The sequence below is a fragment of the Bubalus bubalis genome, chromosome 14 (genome assembly GCF_019923935.1).
Source record: "Bubalus bubalis isolate 160015118507 breed Murrah chromosome 14, NDDB_SH_1, whole genome shotgun sequence".
NCBI classification, from domain to species: Eukaryota; Metazoa; Chordata; class Mammalia; order Artiodactyla; family Bovidae; genus Bubalus; species Bubalus bubalis.
Genome location: NC_059170.1, coordinates 53040778 through 53056257, shown reverse-complemented (window position 1 = coordinate 53056257; position 15480 = coordinate 53040778). Strand labels below are relative to the sequence as shown.

Genomic DNA, 15480 nt, shown 5'->3' with positions numbered 1-15480 from the left:
TGAATTTGAGCAAGCTGCAGGAGTTGGTGATGCACAGGGAAGCCTGGTGTGCTGTACTCTAAGGGATCACAGAGTCATGACTGAGCAACTGAACTGACCGACTGCATAAATTAGAATGGCTCTGAAAGGGCTACTATGATCTCTGTTTTGCAGGCAAGGAAAAGGTGATATCTAGAAGTAACTTCCCTCAATTAAAGAATTGGTAAAATGGGTGGGATAAATTGGAAGATATATACACTATTGATATTATGTATAAAATAGATAACTAATGAGCACCTACTGATTAGAACAGAGAACTCTATTCAGTGCTCTTCTCCTAAAGGGAAGGAAATCAAAAAAGAGGTGAAGGAAATCAAAAAAGACTGATACACTTTGTTGTACCTAAGAAACTAACACAACATTGTAAAGCAAATATACCCCAACTGAGGGAATAAAAAAAAAAAAAAAAAAAACTAGTATGTTGAAGAGATCAATCTAGAACCCAGATGTGACCTCAAAGCTCATGCTCTCTGCACCTCCACATCCCCATTAGACCCAATGCTTTCTATAACAAATATTTTTAAAATCTTCTTTATTATTCTGCAATGAAATTGACAGTGAGTATATATTTCCATAAATAAATTCAGAGAAATCAATGCATTGTTTTGATTATAAAATGAAGTAATAAAAGCAAAGTAACATGTTAAAATAACACAAACATAAGTGCTCAGGTATGACTAAAGAAGAGACATGGTGATACAGACACTTCCCTCAATGCAGAGTCTTCATGACTGTAAAAATGATCAGTGCATAAAGAGACAGGCAACAGAAACTGGGGTTCAAACATCATAGGTAGTACTACCGTTAATTCTTGGCAACATTCCAAATAAAACAATATGCAGTCTTCTCTCAATTTATATGGTAGCTGAAATCCTGTAAAAGTCAATTGAAATAAGTAAGGAAAAAAATAATAGCATTTTCTTCCAAAAATCTTCAAATTTTACTTGATTAGAGTAAATCTCCCTTGATAATTTTTGGATCAGTTTCTGATTTTTTAAATAATATTTTCTTATAGAAAAAAATGGTAGATATATGTATCACAGATTCACTCTGTTGTAAACCTGAAATTAACACAACACTGTAAACCAACTGTACTTCAATAAAATTTTGTTTTTAATGTGTAAAAATACTGCGCACACAATTCTTTATTCTATAGAAGTAGCTCTGCTGCTGCTAAGTCACTTCAGGTGTGTCCAACTCTGTGCCACCCCATAGACATTAGCCCACCAGGCTCCCCCGCCCCTGGGATTCTCCAGGCAAGAACACTGGAGTGGGTTGCCATTTCCTTCTCCAATGCATGAAAGTGAAAAGTGAAAGTGAAGTTGCTCAGTTGTGTCCGACTCTCAGTGACCCCATGGACCGCAGCCTTCCAGGCTCCTCCGTCCATGGGATTTTCCAGGCAAGAGTACTGGAGTGGGATGCCATTGCCTTCTCCGATAGAACTAGCACCCTCCCACTAAATGCCAGAACTGAATTATCTCATTCAATATACAAAAACCCTCACAAATTTCCAAAATGCTCTACAGAGAGCAGTGCCACTGCTCAGGGAGCCCCTTCCGTAGGGGGCCTCAGTAAAAAGCTGTGACTCTCCAAGGAGAAAAATGTAATTCAACCCTTTCCAGTCTGGAAGTCAGCAAAGGCTCTCCTGGTGGCTCAGTAGTGAAAAACCAGCTTGCCAATGCAGAAGGTGCAGGTTTGATCCCTGGGTCGGGAAGATCCCATGGAGAAGGAAAGGGCAACCCACTCCAGTATTCTTGCCTGGAGAATCCCATGGACAATGGAGCCTGATGGCTACAGTCCATGGGGTCACAGAGCCAGACATGATTGAGCAGCTAAGCAACAATAAAAGGCTTCCCAGTGAAGGCAGACTGTGAGTTGGGACTTATCACCTCCATGCTCAGACCCTGGGAGCACTTTTCCTAAAGAAGTCCTGTAGGAAAAGGTCTAGACAGACCTTCTCCACACCCAACCTCACTGATCAGAACTAGAATAGGTCATAAGGCTCCAAGCTATTGTCAGATTTGTGTGGAGAAAATGTAATTATTGATTTGAAGAAATTTCGATGATCTCAACAGGAACTGGCAACCCATTCCAGTTTCCTTGCCTGGAAAATCCCATGGACAGAGGAGCCTGGTAGGCTACAGTCCACGGGGTCGCAAAGAGTCGGACACGGCTGAGAGATTTCACTTTCACTTTTCACTTTTCAACAGGAACTAGGAAAGTCAAATTCTCATACCAGATCTCTACCAGGATTTTAGCAAGTTATTCCATATACACCGGTGTTGTTTTCTTAAAGTCTCCCCATAAAGCTATTCAATAATATGGTTTGTCTGTGGCATTTGGAACTCCAAGCATATTTGTCGTTGTTCAGTTGCTAAGTTGTGTACAACTCTTTGCAACCCCATTGGACTTCAGCATGCCCAGGCTCCTTTGTCTTCCACTATCTCACAGAGTTTGCACAAATTGATGTCCATTGCGTCAGTGATGCTATCTAACCATCTCATCCTCTGCCACCTCCTTATCCTTTTGCCTTCACTCTTTCCCAGGATCAGGGTCTTTTCCAATGAGTCAGCTCTTTGCATCAGGTGGCCAGAGTATTGGAATTTCAACTTCATTATGACCAATCTAGATAGCATATTCAAAAGCAGAGACATTACTTTGCCAACAAAGGTCCGTCTAGTCAAGGCTATGGTTTTTCCTGTGGTCATGTATGGATGTGAGAGTTGGACTGTGAAGAAAGCTGAGCACCGAAGAATTGATGCTTTTGAACTGTGGTGTTGGAGAAGACTCTTGAGAGTCCCTTGGACTGCAAGGAGATCCAACCAGTCCATTCTGAAGGAGATCAGCCCTGGGATTTCTTTGGAAGGAATGATGCTAAAGCTGAAACTCCAGTACTTTGGCCACCTCATGCGAAGAGTTGACTCATTGGAAAAGACTCTGATGCTGGGAGGGATTGGGGGCAGGAGGAGAAGGGGATAACAGAGGATGAGATGGCTGGATGGCATCACTGACTCAATGGACGTGAGTCTGAGTGAACTCCAGGAGTTGGTGATGCACAGGGAGGCCTGGCGTGCTGCGATTCATGGGGTCGCAAAGAGTCGGACACGACTGAGTGACTGAACTGAACTGAACTGAACTGATCAGTCTTTCCAGTAAATATTCAAGGTTGATTTCTTTTAGTTATTGACTGGTCTGATCTCCTTGCAGTCCAAGCGTATCAGGTTACAGATTCAGAAGTGGAAATATGACTGACTATCCACGTGAACCGTGGTTTTTCACCATGAGTTAGATCCTGTCTCGTTCCTATTTCTTGAACAGAATTTCCTTTCTCTGGTACCTTGGGCATCTCTTAATCATGAGGCTATGCTTAATAAATGTCTCTGTTTTATTTGAAGTCTCATCTACTCTATTGAATCAACATAGCCCTGCATTTGTGCCTGCATGTGTTGGAGATGCTGTTCAAGCATCTGTGCAAATTAGCGCACTTAGCTTCATTTCCTTCCTTGGGGGAATCCTGTGATTTTTCTTATCCTAGAGTTTTAAAGAGGCCCTAATTGTTAATATTTTTGTTATGAATGTCTCCCTTGGAGCTGTAACAAATGACTCATAATAAGCTGGACTAGATGATCTCTAAAATTTCTTCCCTATTCCAACACTCTATGATTTTATAAGTGGTACATTAATTTCCCTAATTTCTAGAGAACTCAAATATCACAAGCAGATACGGTGAACATAAAGCAGTTCTTGGTGAACTGTTACATCCTCGCATGATTTGAATATGAGGAACCCTGGGAAGCATGTAAAGGAAGGAAGAGACTGCTGAAGGGTGGAGATTATTAGACTTGGGTGGTGTCTAAAAAGGTTTCACCAGGTAGGATTATCTTTTAAAAGTTTATAACAGGAGGAATATCCTTTTTTGGCAAAGAGACTTAAGGAAATTCTACTGAAAAAGAGTAATAATCCAAAAGAGGAAAAGACAGCAAAAAACAAAGATGTGTAAGAGGTAGTTACAAAGTTCTGTGATGGATAATGGCAACTAAACTCCAAAAGTAAGTTGTTTTTTTGTGGGGGTTTTTTGGTGGGCAATTTTAAATGTTTTTTTAAAAAAAGGGAAAATACTTCAAATTGGTCGCAAGGATCCCAAAATGGACTAGCTGCCGCTAAATTCATCAAAGAATCTACAGTGTCACCTTCAGAGGACTTGGCCGCTGGGCTACGAGAAGAGGATGTTGATGCTTGCAGAGCGAGACCACTGTTTCACAATGCTGCCATTTTCAATTTTCATGAAACATGCATACTGACCTGGGTTACTATGATTTTTGTTCTCGTTACTGGAAAATAGAGGGAATGAGTTTTACCTTTTTGGTCTTAATACATCTATTTTGCAATATATATATATATATATATATTGCTGGTTTCACCAAGCTATCTACCCTCATTTCTGAGACGTTGGTTTATACTGGATCTTTCATTCCAAGACAAATGAATAATGAAAATCCATATCTGTTCTTCTAATTAGGGCACTCCTGTCTATCCATTTTGCCAGGCTTTACTGGATTTCTATATCAGCTTCATTTCTAGCAGTATTTCCAATTTCCTTTTTATTATGTTCATCTTCTGTCCTGTGCATTTCTGACATTCCCTTAAATGAATGTGGACTCCATCTGCTTCTTACTTTGTCATTCACCTGAAACAATCTTTCTCATTCCTTCCTTACTGTGATAAGCGTTCAGTGTGGGAAGTCTGTTCTGTTGCTGATGCCATTGGCTACTTTAGGATCTGTCACACTTCTCTATCTTTCTGTGTCACACTACTTTTCTCATGAATTTTTCATCTCATATGGGTTTATTCTATTGATTTCCCTTTTTTTTTTTTTTAACTTGGCCATGCCACTTGGCATGTGGGATCTTAGTTCCCAACCTGGGGTCAAACCCGAGGACAGCTCCTGCATTGGAAGCTCGGAGTCTTAACCACTGGACATCCAGGGAAGTCCCTGTTCTGTTGATTTCTTTTCAAGACCCCTTTGCTGTTATCTTAACACCCTCACTTGTACACACAGACACATACACACAGAACCACCGTCACCTCCATATTCCTCATCATCATTTTCTCAGTCAGCTTACTTACATCCTAGCATCGAATACATAAATCCTTCATTCTGACTCCAATTCTTCAATTAAACTTTCATCTCTCCTCTTTTCCTCTAATCCAAACCCATGCCATTTTACACCTCATTCTCATCTCTCCCCTGCCAGGAGAATGTTTCAGTCATGTTTATAAGAACAGACTGTTTATTTACCACCTCAGTGAAAACAAAACCCCCTCAAACTACAAATCAAATATGAAGATCCAGAATCAACTAGAACCTACTTCTTCTTTAACAAATATTTGTTGAGTAGAGCACTGAACTCTAATTCCATCTTTGGAAAAAGAAAACTATCAGGCTTGATACCTACCCTCAAGAAACTCTCTGCTTCTATAGAAACCATAAAATCACAAATTAAATGGGATTGCCCCAATGTATCTGAAATTGAGAGGGCTTACTAGTCAAGAGGGCTGAGATTTCTGTCTTAATTTGCCCTTTGAATGTTAAAATAGTTAGGCCAAAGGGAACTTCCCTGGGCAACTTGGAGTTCTCATTAAAGATGAAACATGTTATGGATCCCTGCATGAAGTCTCTGTAGACTGAAAAGGAAAGAAGTAAAATGTATCCAAGTAGAATGCTATGGAGAGAGAATACAGCTTTTAGAATAACAATAAAAAAAATTAAAAAAAAAAAAAACTAAAACATACTTGCAGGGTAGGAATAGAGATGCAGATATAGAGAATGGACTTATGGACATGGAGGGAGAATGAGAAGGTGGGACAAATTAAGAGAGTAGTACTGACATATATACTACCATGTGTAAAATAGATAGCTAGTGGGAAGCTGCTGTATAACATATAGCGGGTGGGAGGGAGGCTTACGTGGGAAGGGACTTATGTGTATATATAGTGATTGGGCTTCCCTGGTGCCTCAGACAGTCAAGAATCTGCCTGCAATGCAGGAGACCTATGTTCCATCTCTGGGTTGGGAAGATCCTCTAGAGAAGGGAATGGCAACCCACTCCAGTATTCTTGCCTGGAGAATTCCACAGAGAGAGGAGCCTGGCAGGCTACAGCTGATTCACACTGTTGCATAGCAGAAACCAACACAACACTGTAAAGAAATTATACTTCAATAAAAAAAAGAAATTTAAAAAGCATTAAAAAAAAAAGAAATCTGAAAAATAAAAAGCAGACCAGAGAGTTGTAGAAAAGAGAGCAAAATCTACTGACTTAGGACATAGAAGGCTCAAGATTTATAAGTGTACAGGCTTTGGGTAACTCGATTTGATGAAACGAGAGCACCTGGTTATAATTCCTGAATGCTACTCATCCCAAGTCTTCAGAGGCTCTACCAAGGAGAGTGAGTGTTCACTGTAATTAGCTTGTAGGGGCCACTAGGACCTATCAGATCATAACTTGCCCTTATAAATTCCCTTCTTCCTACATGGCCTCAATGCAAGCACAAACTGGAGTTTAATAGTGATCCAGTTTTTGGAGAAGGAGATGACATAATTATTCAAATTAATAACTGCAGAGTAGTTACTTGAGGGAGAATCTAGACTTAATTTCTAAAGACTGTGGAGTGGAATTTCATAAGAATGAGAACTCTGAGCTGCTCACAGATTAATGGGATATCTTAGAAGGTAAAATGCTCCATTAGTGGAAGTTTTCAAGGACTTGTGACATGATCGTTTGATGGGAATGCTATGGAAGAGATACATGCCTTGGAAAGTAAGGTTTCTCTAGGAAATTCAAGAACAATAGTCTTAACATCAAAAATTCAGTTTTTCCTGCTTTTACAGATAAAATCTAGGTAAGTTAGCGTGGTATGATAGTTAGTCAGTCAGCTGTGTCTGACTCTCTGTGACCCCATGGACTGTAGCCAGGCTCCCCTGTCCATGGAATTCTCCAGGCAAGAATACTGGAGTGGGTAGCCATTCCCTTCTCTAGAGGATCTTCCTGACCCAGGGATAGAACCTATGTATCCTGCATTGCAGGCAGATTCTTTATAATCTGAGTCTGGGTCAGGAAGATCCTATAAGTTAGTATATGAAGAACTTATTCTTTTATCTTCTTGAATATCCACTGTCTTACCTGTGGATTGGGAATATAATACTTATCTCACAGGTTATTATATGGATTAATGATAAATTGCTTAGAACAGAGTCCATTATGAACAATAATTGTTGGCTGCAGTGAGGTACCATCTCACACCTGACAGAACTTTTGGTGAGGATGTGGAAACAGCAGACCACTGTGCACTGTTGGTAGGGATACAGAGTGGTGCAGTCAATATGGAAAACAGTATGGAAGTTTCTCAAAAAATTAAAAATAGAACTACCAGATGACCCAGAAATTCAAATTCTGAGTATTTATCCAAAAAATCCCAAAATACTAACTTGAAAATGCAACATTATTTACAATAGCCAAGATATGGCAACAACATAAGTGTTATCAGTAGATAAATGGATAAAGAAATCATGGCACATGTGCACACTGGAATATTATTCAGCCATAAAAAAGAAGGCAGTCTTGCCATTTGTAACAACATAATGGATCTTGAAGGTATTATGCTAAGTGAAATAAGTCAGAGAGAAAAAGACAAATACCATAATGACCTATTCTATGTGTACAATCTAAAACAAAAAAGCAAAAAGTCAGGCTCATATATACAGAGAATAAATTGGTAGTTGCCAGAGACAACGATCAGGGAAATGGGTGGAAAAAATTTTAGTTGACTTTCCTTGACTCTTATGTTTGTATAGTAGTAATTTTTGACAGATAGGACATAAAAGATCATCCATGGGATAAAACTCTTCAGTGCTTCAAAAGAACTCTCAATAGGACTTATTCGGTTGAACATAGTTACACTTCATACCTAGCATGGAAACCAGGCAAAACTGAAAACTGGTATAAAAAGGGGATTTCTAGCAAAACACAAAACAAACACTAAGTTTTCTTTTCCAGAATTCCTGTAGCTTAGCTCTGGATCTTCCCCAGCTTTTTTTTTTTCTGTCACTGAAAGTGTGTCTCAGTATGTCACCAGCTATAAGATGTTTTAGGAAGAGTCTCACAATCAGAAACAATCTGTGAGCAGTAATACTCTGTTTACAGTCTTCCATTGCAATTGAGGAAACAGAAAAAAATGGAATTAATGAAAAGAATCTGTGATATCAAAAAATCAGAATATTGCACTGAGATGAAAAGAAAAAAAAGACATTCAAAGATTTATGATTTGGAAGCATATAATTAAACCAGCATTTAATGTGTCCGTTCAAGAGAAAAAAGCAATGATTGTAAAATATGAGCAACAAATACAATTATAATATAATAGTAGAGGGTAAGGGGGATAATACTTGTGAAACAGGTAGAAATTAAAAGGAAGCAGAATCAAACAAGTAAAGAAGATGATGTGGAGAATGAGCTTGAGTCATAGGCCAGAAGGCAGCAAAAAACACTGAACTTCATGACTGAATCAATATCACACCTTCAATTATTTTGTTGACCAGAAAGTCTGTTTAAGTTTTTCCATAAGACATTACAGATATTATGACTTTAGAATAAGCTTTAATATCTGATTGAGTTATTCATCTTTCAATATTCTTTTTTTTTGACACTTAAAGATATTTTCATATTATCTCCCTTTGATAAAATGTTTTAAGATCAAAGAAAAACACCACTAGCAATTTTGTAGGAGCAAAATATTAATAATTAAATTTGAAGAGAACTTCTGTATTTATTTGCCACTCAGTATGTATTTCGATTTAAGCCTCATTTTTTTGTCCCTTTTTCAGGTAGCCCTGATACATTTCAATGAAATTAATCCCAATGTACTGCAGGTGTTTACCTTTTATTTAGGACCCTAAAACAAAACTCCCTTAAAGGTGAAACATTAGGGTTATTCATGTTAATGTCATGATGACCTCACCACCTTTATAGTGAACTTTGTATTAGAAATATTATCTAATAAGCTAACACTTCTATAAAGCAGCATAAACACAAATATTTAAAATGATCAAGTAAATGTATAATGATGAGCAGATTCTTAGAATCCTATGTTAAAGAAAATCAACTCAAATTTATACCTAATACAAGAGTTTTGTAGAGTGGTAAAAGGCAGTAAGATTATATAAGATTACGGATGTAAAATACTTGGAACAAATAGCAATGCTCAGTGTTTATCAGTTTTTAATGTTATCTCCTTAGCTACTAAGATGTGTGTTTACCTGCTGCCATAGTGCTCATTTGGAGAATGCCTCTGTGTGGCTGGAAGAGGAATTGATGGGCCAGAGGCCAACACACATTTTCAATTTTACCACGTATTGCCAAATGGTTTGTTAATTAACATTCTTTATGTATTTTAAACAAATCCACTCAAACACTAATTTTCAAGATTACTCCAAAAAGTGAGAAACATTTTGTACTATGCTAGGCATTAAAAAATACTGTAATGAAACCCTCTATTTAAACATAATTTTTGAACAGAGAAAGTTAGACTAACTGTTCTTTTCCATCAGAAATGAAAATATGTCAGTGTCCAGCATAACTCAATTGAACAAGAATAACTGAAAAATACTAAAACCCATATGTTTTCTTGTTGAATCTGTCACAACTCATTAATATCAGAACTTATTGACTACTATATATATATTACATATATTTCTATATATATGTAGTCTTCTCACATTACTCACTTTACTCTTACATTCAACAAAAACTGAAGACAAAAGCTGAAATTTCCACAACAATTGTGTGGAGAGAGAAAATATACGAACAAATAGGAAAGAATACTTATAAGATAACCAAGAAGGGAGAGTAATTCCCATCAGTACTTCAGTAAAGAAAACAAAAATACCAGAGTCAATTTGCAAATACAACATGGCAAGTTCTAACCCAGCAGTTGATTTAACTTTTGGCTAATAAGCCCAAAACATCGTATGTAATTTAAGGAAAATCATAGGCCACTCAGCTAAAGCACAGCAGGTGGTAATACTCTTTCCTGAAAATGAGGGAAAATTTCTTTCATAAGAATTCTGAGTTTTACTAAAGGGCATCTCAGGATTAGAACTGAGTAAAATGAAATTGTACCTGTGCTCTGCAGCACTTACATAGAGCGGCTGTCCTGGAAATCGCCCACACTTGAGTAATGCTGTTCTGTGCCCTTGACCAGCAATGTGCTAGTCTAACAGAAGGCATGGGTGGTCAATGGGGAAGGACAGAGCCTGGAAGAAATAGGCCAGGAATCCACAGGTTCATCGGTCTATAGCAGAGGTTCCCAGTTATTAGAGTCCAGATTCAAACCTAAGTCCCCAACTTCCATCACAGCATTGTTTCAGTCACATCTTTGAAGTCGGGTTTAGTGAATGGCTGGATATGGACTCTGCGAAGAAAGAAAAATCAAAGGTGACTCTGAGACTTGAGACTGGAAAAAAGGGTGGTATTGCTGTCATAATTATGAATATCAGGAGGAAGTCCTTGGAGCTCCTTGGTGAGAAGGGTTAGCTTTGCTTAGGGAGTAAGCAGCTCAGGCCTCAGAGAAGTGATTTGTCTGTGCCAGGGGCAAGCTAGTTTTGGACAGCCAAGCTGGCTTAAAAGTTCACATATCAGAGTGTAGGGATTGCTGGAATGTCTGTGCACAAGCCTGTGCTGGTAGTAGGGAGCCCACAGGACAAAGGATACACAGGAACGATTAGACTTTTCTGTAATGAGTAAAGCCTGTGAAAGAATCAGAGTGAAACGTGCTGCTGAGAACATGATGGTGTGTGTGCAATATGTAACAAGAATGGTTCTGTGTCATTTGTGGGACATAAAGCAATACTTTGGAAATTTTTGTACCAGCAAATCAAACATTTTGCTATTAAAACATACTTCTGGATCATTAGCAGAAATCAATTATTGTCATGGCAAGAGTTACAAGGTGAGATGATCAACACATGCAAGATATGATCCCATAAGGGCAGGCAGATAAGAACTGAAGGGGTTTGAATAGGTATGAGGTCCTTTCCCATCAACTGCAATGTATCTACTAAATTATTCAAATCCTCCACCAAAACTGGTTCAAAGCATAACTGAGAAAGACAGGAAGGCACTGGGGGTGGGGTGGGCTGAGGAGGAAGACAAGGTGATGATAAGGGAGTAATTAGAAGGTAGCACAGTGGTAAAGAACTTGCCTGCTGATGCAGGAGACGCAGGAGACATGGGTTTTCCCCTCCTGGAGGGGGAAATGGCAACCCACTCCCCTATTCTTGTCTAGAGATTTCCATGGACAGAGGAGACTGGTGGGCTACAGTCCAGGCTGTTCACAAAGAGTCGGATATGAATGAGCAACTGAGCACATAAGGTCTGTAATAGATGTGTGTTCTAAACCCCAAAAATGTCCTTGACATAACTCTGTAATTCAAGGACTCAGAAAGCAGAAAAATTCCCTAGACTGTAAGAATCCAGTGAAACTGTCAACAGCCATTGAACAAGTCAAGAATCTATGGTCAGTCCAAGCTGGGCTGTCTCAGCATTCAGAGGCTTGAACAAAATGCCTCTGCTACCCTGTGCAAAGTTCTTGGTCCTCTCTGTGGAGTCGTGCTGACCCCTTCTGTAAGAAGAAACAAAGCGGGGTGAATAGATCTGAGCATTCACAGACAATTATGATTAGGAGTATATACGGAAATCAGTTAAAAGACTTCTGTAATCTCTCAGAATTCTGGAGGACTGAAGAGAATCACACTTTGTGAGGAATTAAAAATACCTATGCATCTAGTTATCTGTGACAAATCCAAAAGCAAAATTAGATTAAATGATCCCTCATAGTTTGAAAATTAAAATAGAGACCAAAGAAGTGGAAAAATTAAATCTTAGGCCCCTGGGAGTAAAATGAATACAAAAATGTGATTTCCCTGGAATTCAATGACCATCTCATAAATGTGTTAGAAAAATACCACTAATTTCAAGAAAAAAATAGTAAACTCAAGAAGGAAGACTAAAAACAATGGATCTTTGGTAAATAGTAAAATGGATCTAGAACTGGACATGGAACAACAGACTGGCTCCAAATAGGAAAAGGAGTACGTCAAGGCTGTATATTGTCACCCTGCTTATTTAACTTCTATGCAGAGTACATCATGAGAAACGCTGGGCTGGAAGAAACACAAGCTGGAATCAAGATTGCTGGGAGAAATATCAATAATCTCAGATACGCAGATGACACCACCCTTATGGCAGAAAGTGAAGAGGAACTATAAAGCCTCTTGATGAAAGTGAAGATGGAGAGTGAAAAAGTTGGCTTAAAGCTCAACATTCAGAAAACGAAGATCATGGCATCTGGTCCCATCACTTCATGGGAAATAGATGGGGAAACAGTGGAAACAGTGGCAGACTTTATTTGGGGGGCTCCAAAATCACTGCAGATGGTGACTGCAGCCATGAAATTAAAAGATGCTTACTCCTTGGAAGGAAAGTTATGACCAACCTAGACAGCATATTCAAAAGCAGAGACACTACTTGGCCAACAAAGGTCCGTCTAGTCAAGGCTATGGTTTTTCCTGTGGTCATGTATGGATGTGAGAGTTGGACTGTGAGGAAGGCTGAGCGCCGAAGAATTGATGCTTTTGAACTGTGGTGTTGGAGAAGACTCTTGAGAGTCCCTTGGACTGCAAGGAGATCCAACCAGTCCATTCTGAAGGAGATCAGCCCTGGGATTTCTTTGGAGGGAATGATGCTAAAGCTGAAACTCCAGTACTTTGGCCACCTCATGTGAAGAGTTGACTCATTGGAAAAGACTCTGATGCTGGGAGGGATTGGGGGCAGGAGGAGAAGGGGACGACAGAGGATGAGATGGCTGGATGGCATCACTGACTCGATGGACGTGAGTCTGAGTGAACTCCGGGAGTTTGTGATGGACAGGGAGGCCTGGCATGCTGTATTCATGGGGTCGCAAAGAGTCGGACACGACTGAGCGACTGAACTGAACTGAACTGAAAACACCGTAATTTTTTATTTCTTAAAACCTATGGACCCAGGTTAAAAAAACAGATTAAAGGAACAACTGAGGGAAACCCTAACTTCTACTTGTATAGGAGAATTCACAAAACCAAGCCACCCATTATTTGCTTGTAAAAAAATATTCTAGAATATTACCAGCCTTGAAATACTGGAGCTCTTAACCACATAGCACAAATGTCAGCAATTTTACCATGTTGTACTGCTTTGAGTCTCTTTAAATTAATACCATTTAGACATATTTTAGGGAACAGAAAATCTTGACAGCCAATAAAATTGATTTAAAAAATTTGGAAATCTCTGTACTCACTTCTTTTTCACCCATTTTCTTTTTCAAAAAAGACATAATTCAATACCTGATTCCAGTGATAGTCATCTGTGGCAAAAATAAATAAAATTATGCTAAAATAAGATAGTGAATAAACAGGAATTTCATAAAAGGTTTTGTTGATTTTTTTTTAGACATTGAAACTGGGTGGTCCCCACCTATGCAGGTGTGCATGTGTTCCTATTGAAAAGGTGCTTGTCATAATACTTTATAGTAAGCATTTTTTTAAGACACAAACCTGCATAAGCACCTGTATTTAAGAATACAAGACAAAGCATGATTTCAACTATGGTAAAATCTTTCTGAACTGTTCAGAACATAACTGCTCACCAAATTATACAGTCACATGGTTTTCTTGGAGCAGTCAAGACATTTGGTCGTTTATGTGCCTTCACACATCAGAGTACTTACTCTGCAGAAGAATTTAGCTGATTGGGTCTTTTGAAAGTTATAGTGAAAATAAGTATGATTCAAATGAAACTGTTTTATGGACAAGGGCTCTGTGGAAATAGCCATTTGGGTGGTGATCATGAGACTTGAGGAGAAGGCAATGGCACCCCACTCCAGTACTCTTGCCTGGAACATCCCATGGATGGAGGAGCCTGGTAGGCTTCAGTCCATGGGGTCGCTACAAGTCGGACATGACTGCGCGACTTCACTTTCACTTTTCACTTTCATGTATTGGAGAAGGAATTGGCAACCCACTCCAGTGTTCTTGCCTGGAGAATCCCAGGGACGGGGGAGCCTGGTGGACTGCCGTCTATGTGGTCGCACAGAGTCGGACACAACTGAAGCGACTTAGCAGCAGCAGCAGCAGCAGCAGCATGAGACTTGAAACTAAATCAGGGAATTCCATGGTGGTCCAGTGGCTGGGACTCTGCCCTTCCAGACTGGGGAACTGAGATCCCATAAGCTGTGCATTCATTACTCTCAATTTTTTTTTAATTTTAATTTTTTTTTTAATTAAAAAATAGGGACTTCCTCTGGTAGTCCAGTGGTTAAGACTCCATGCTTTCAATGCAGAGAGCATAGGTTCAATCCTTGGTTGGGAAATAAGGATTCTGCATGCTGCATGGTACAGCCAAAAATTTTTAAAATTATAATAAAGTAAATTTTAAAATAAAAATAAAAATGGCATACTAATTCCCTTGGTCAAAAAATTAAGTCATTTCAATTCAGCAAACCTATTTGGGGAGATAGAGATGAATAAGATACATTTGTTTCTGTCAAAGTCTTTACAGCCCAGAGGTAAAGCCAAGAATGTAAATGCCATAACAAAGCTATAAACCACAGTGCTATAGATGTGCACTTCTCCAGAGAAAATTCTCAGTGACCGGGAACCCTTGGGGAGAAGACTTCCAGAGGAGAGAGCAGTTGAAGAAGTCCCTTGATGGAAAGCGAAGCAAGAGAGAGAGCAAAGAGAACAGAAAGCGTGAGTGTGTTCTTGGAACGGCAGGGAATGAAATGGGATGGACACAGAGGGGCCCGGCGGGAAATAAGTCTGAGAAGAACATGTGGGGCTCATTGTGTAGGGCCATCAAGCTCTAAAAGCCAGGGGCCAGCACTCTGTTCTGTGGGCAACAAGGGGACATCTCAGGCTTTCCAGAAGAAGAATGATGTGATTAGATCTGTTTATCAGGCCAAGCATTCAAGAAGCCATATGTGGGGTGGATGGCAGCCAGGAGTGACTTGCCTCAGGAGGCCAGTTCCAGAAATTGCTACCAGAGTCTAGGTAAGAGGATACGAGAGCAGTGGGAACAGGAAGTGGGGTATGGCCAGAGGGAAATGAAGTGAGGCAATGGGTACAGAGTCAGATGATAAAGAAACAACAGGGCTTGAAGACCTTGTTACTATAGGAATAAGAGGAAGGGGTGGAAGTGAAGATGCCTGAATTTATTCTCTTTATGTCATATTTGGAAGTGATTACAGACTTAGAGAAAAGTTGTTTAAAAAAAAAAAAAAAAACGGTGCAAAGAATTCTTAGGACTTCCCTGGTGGTCTGGTGCTTAAGACTGCATGCTCCCAAGGCAGGG

The 15480-nt window shown here is 39.4% G+C and overlaps 1 long non-coding RNA gene across 1 annotated transcript in view; it reads right to left on the bottom strand.

The window, feature by feature from the left end:
- Positions 1-554: 554 nt before the first annotated feature.
- The window catches only part of LOC123329244, a 104571-nt gene continuing 89645 nt past the window's right edge, over positions 555-15480 (bottom strand). The window contains exons 2-3 of the long non-coding RNA XR_006544618.2: positions 10236-10507; positions 555-912 (exon numbers count right to left, since the gene is read on the bottom strand). This is a non-coding gene — a long non-coding RNA (uncharacterized LOC123329244). The remainder of the gene's footprint in view (positions 913-10235; positions 10508-15480) is intronic.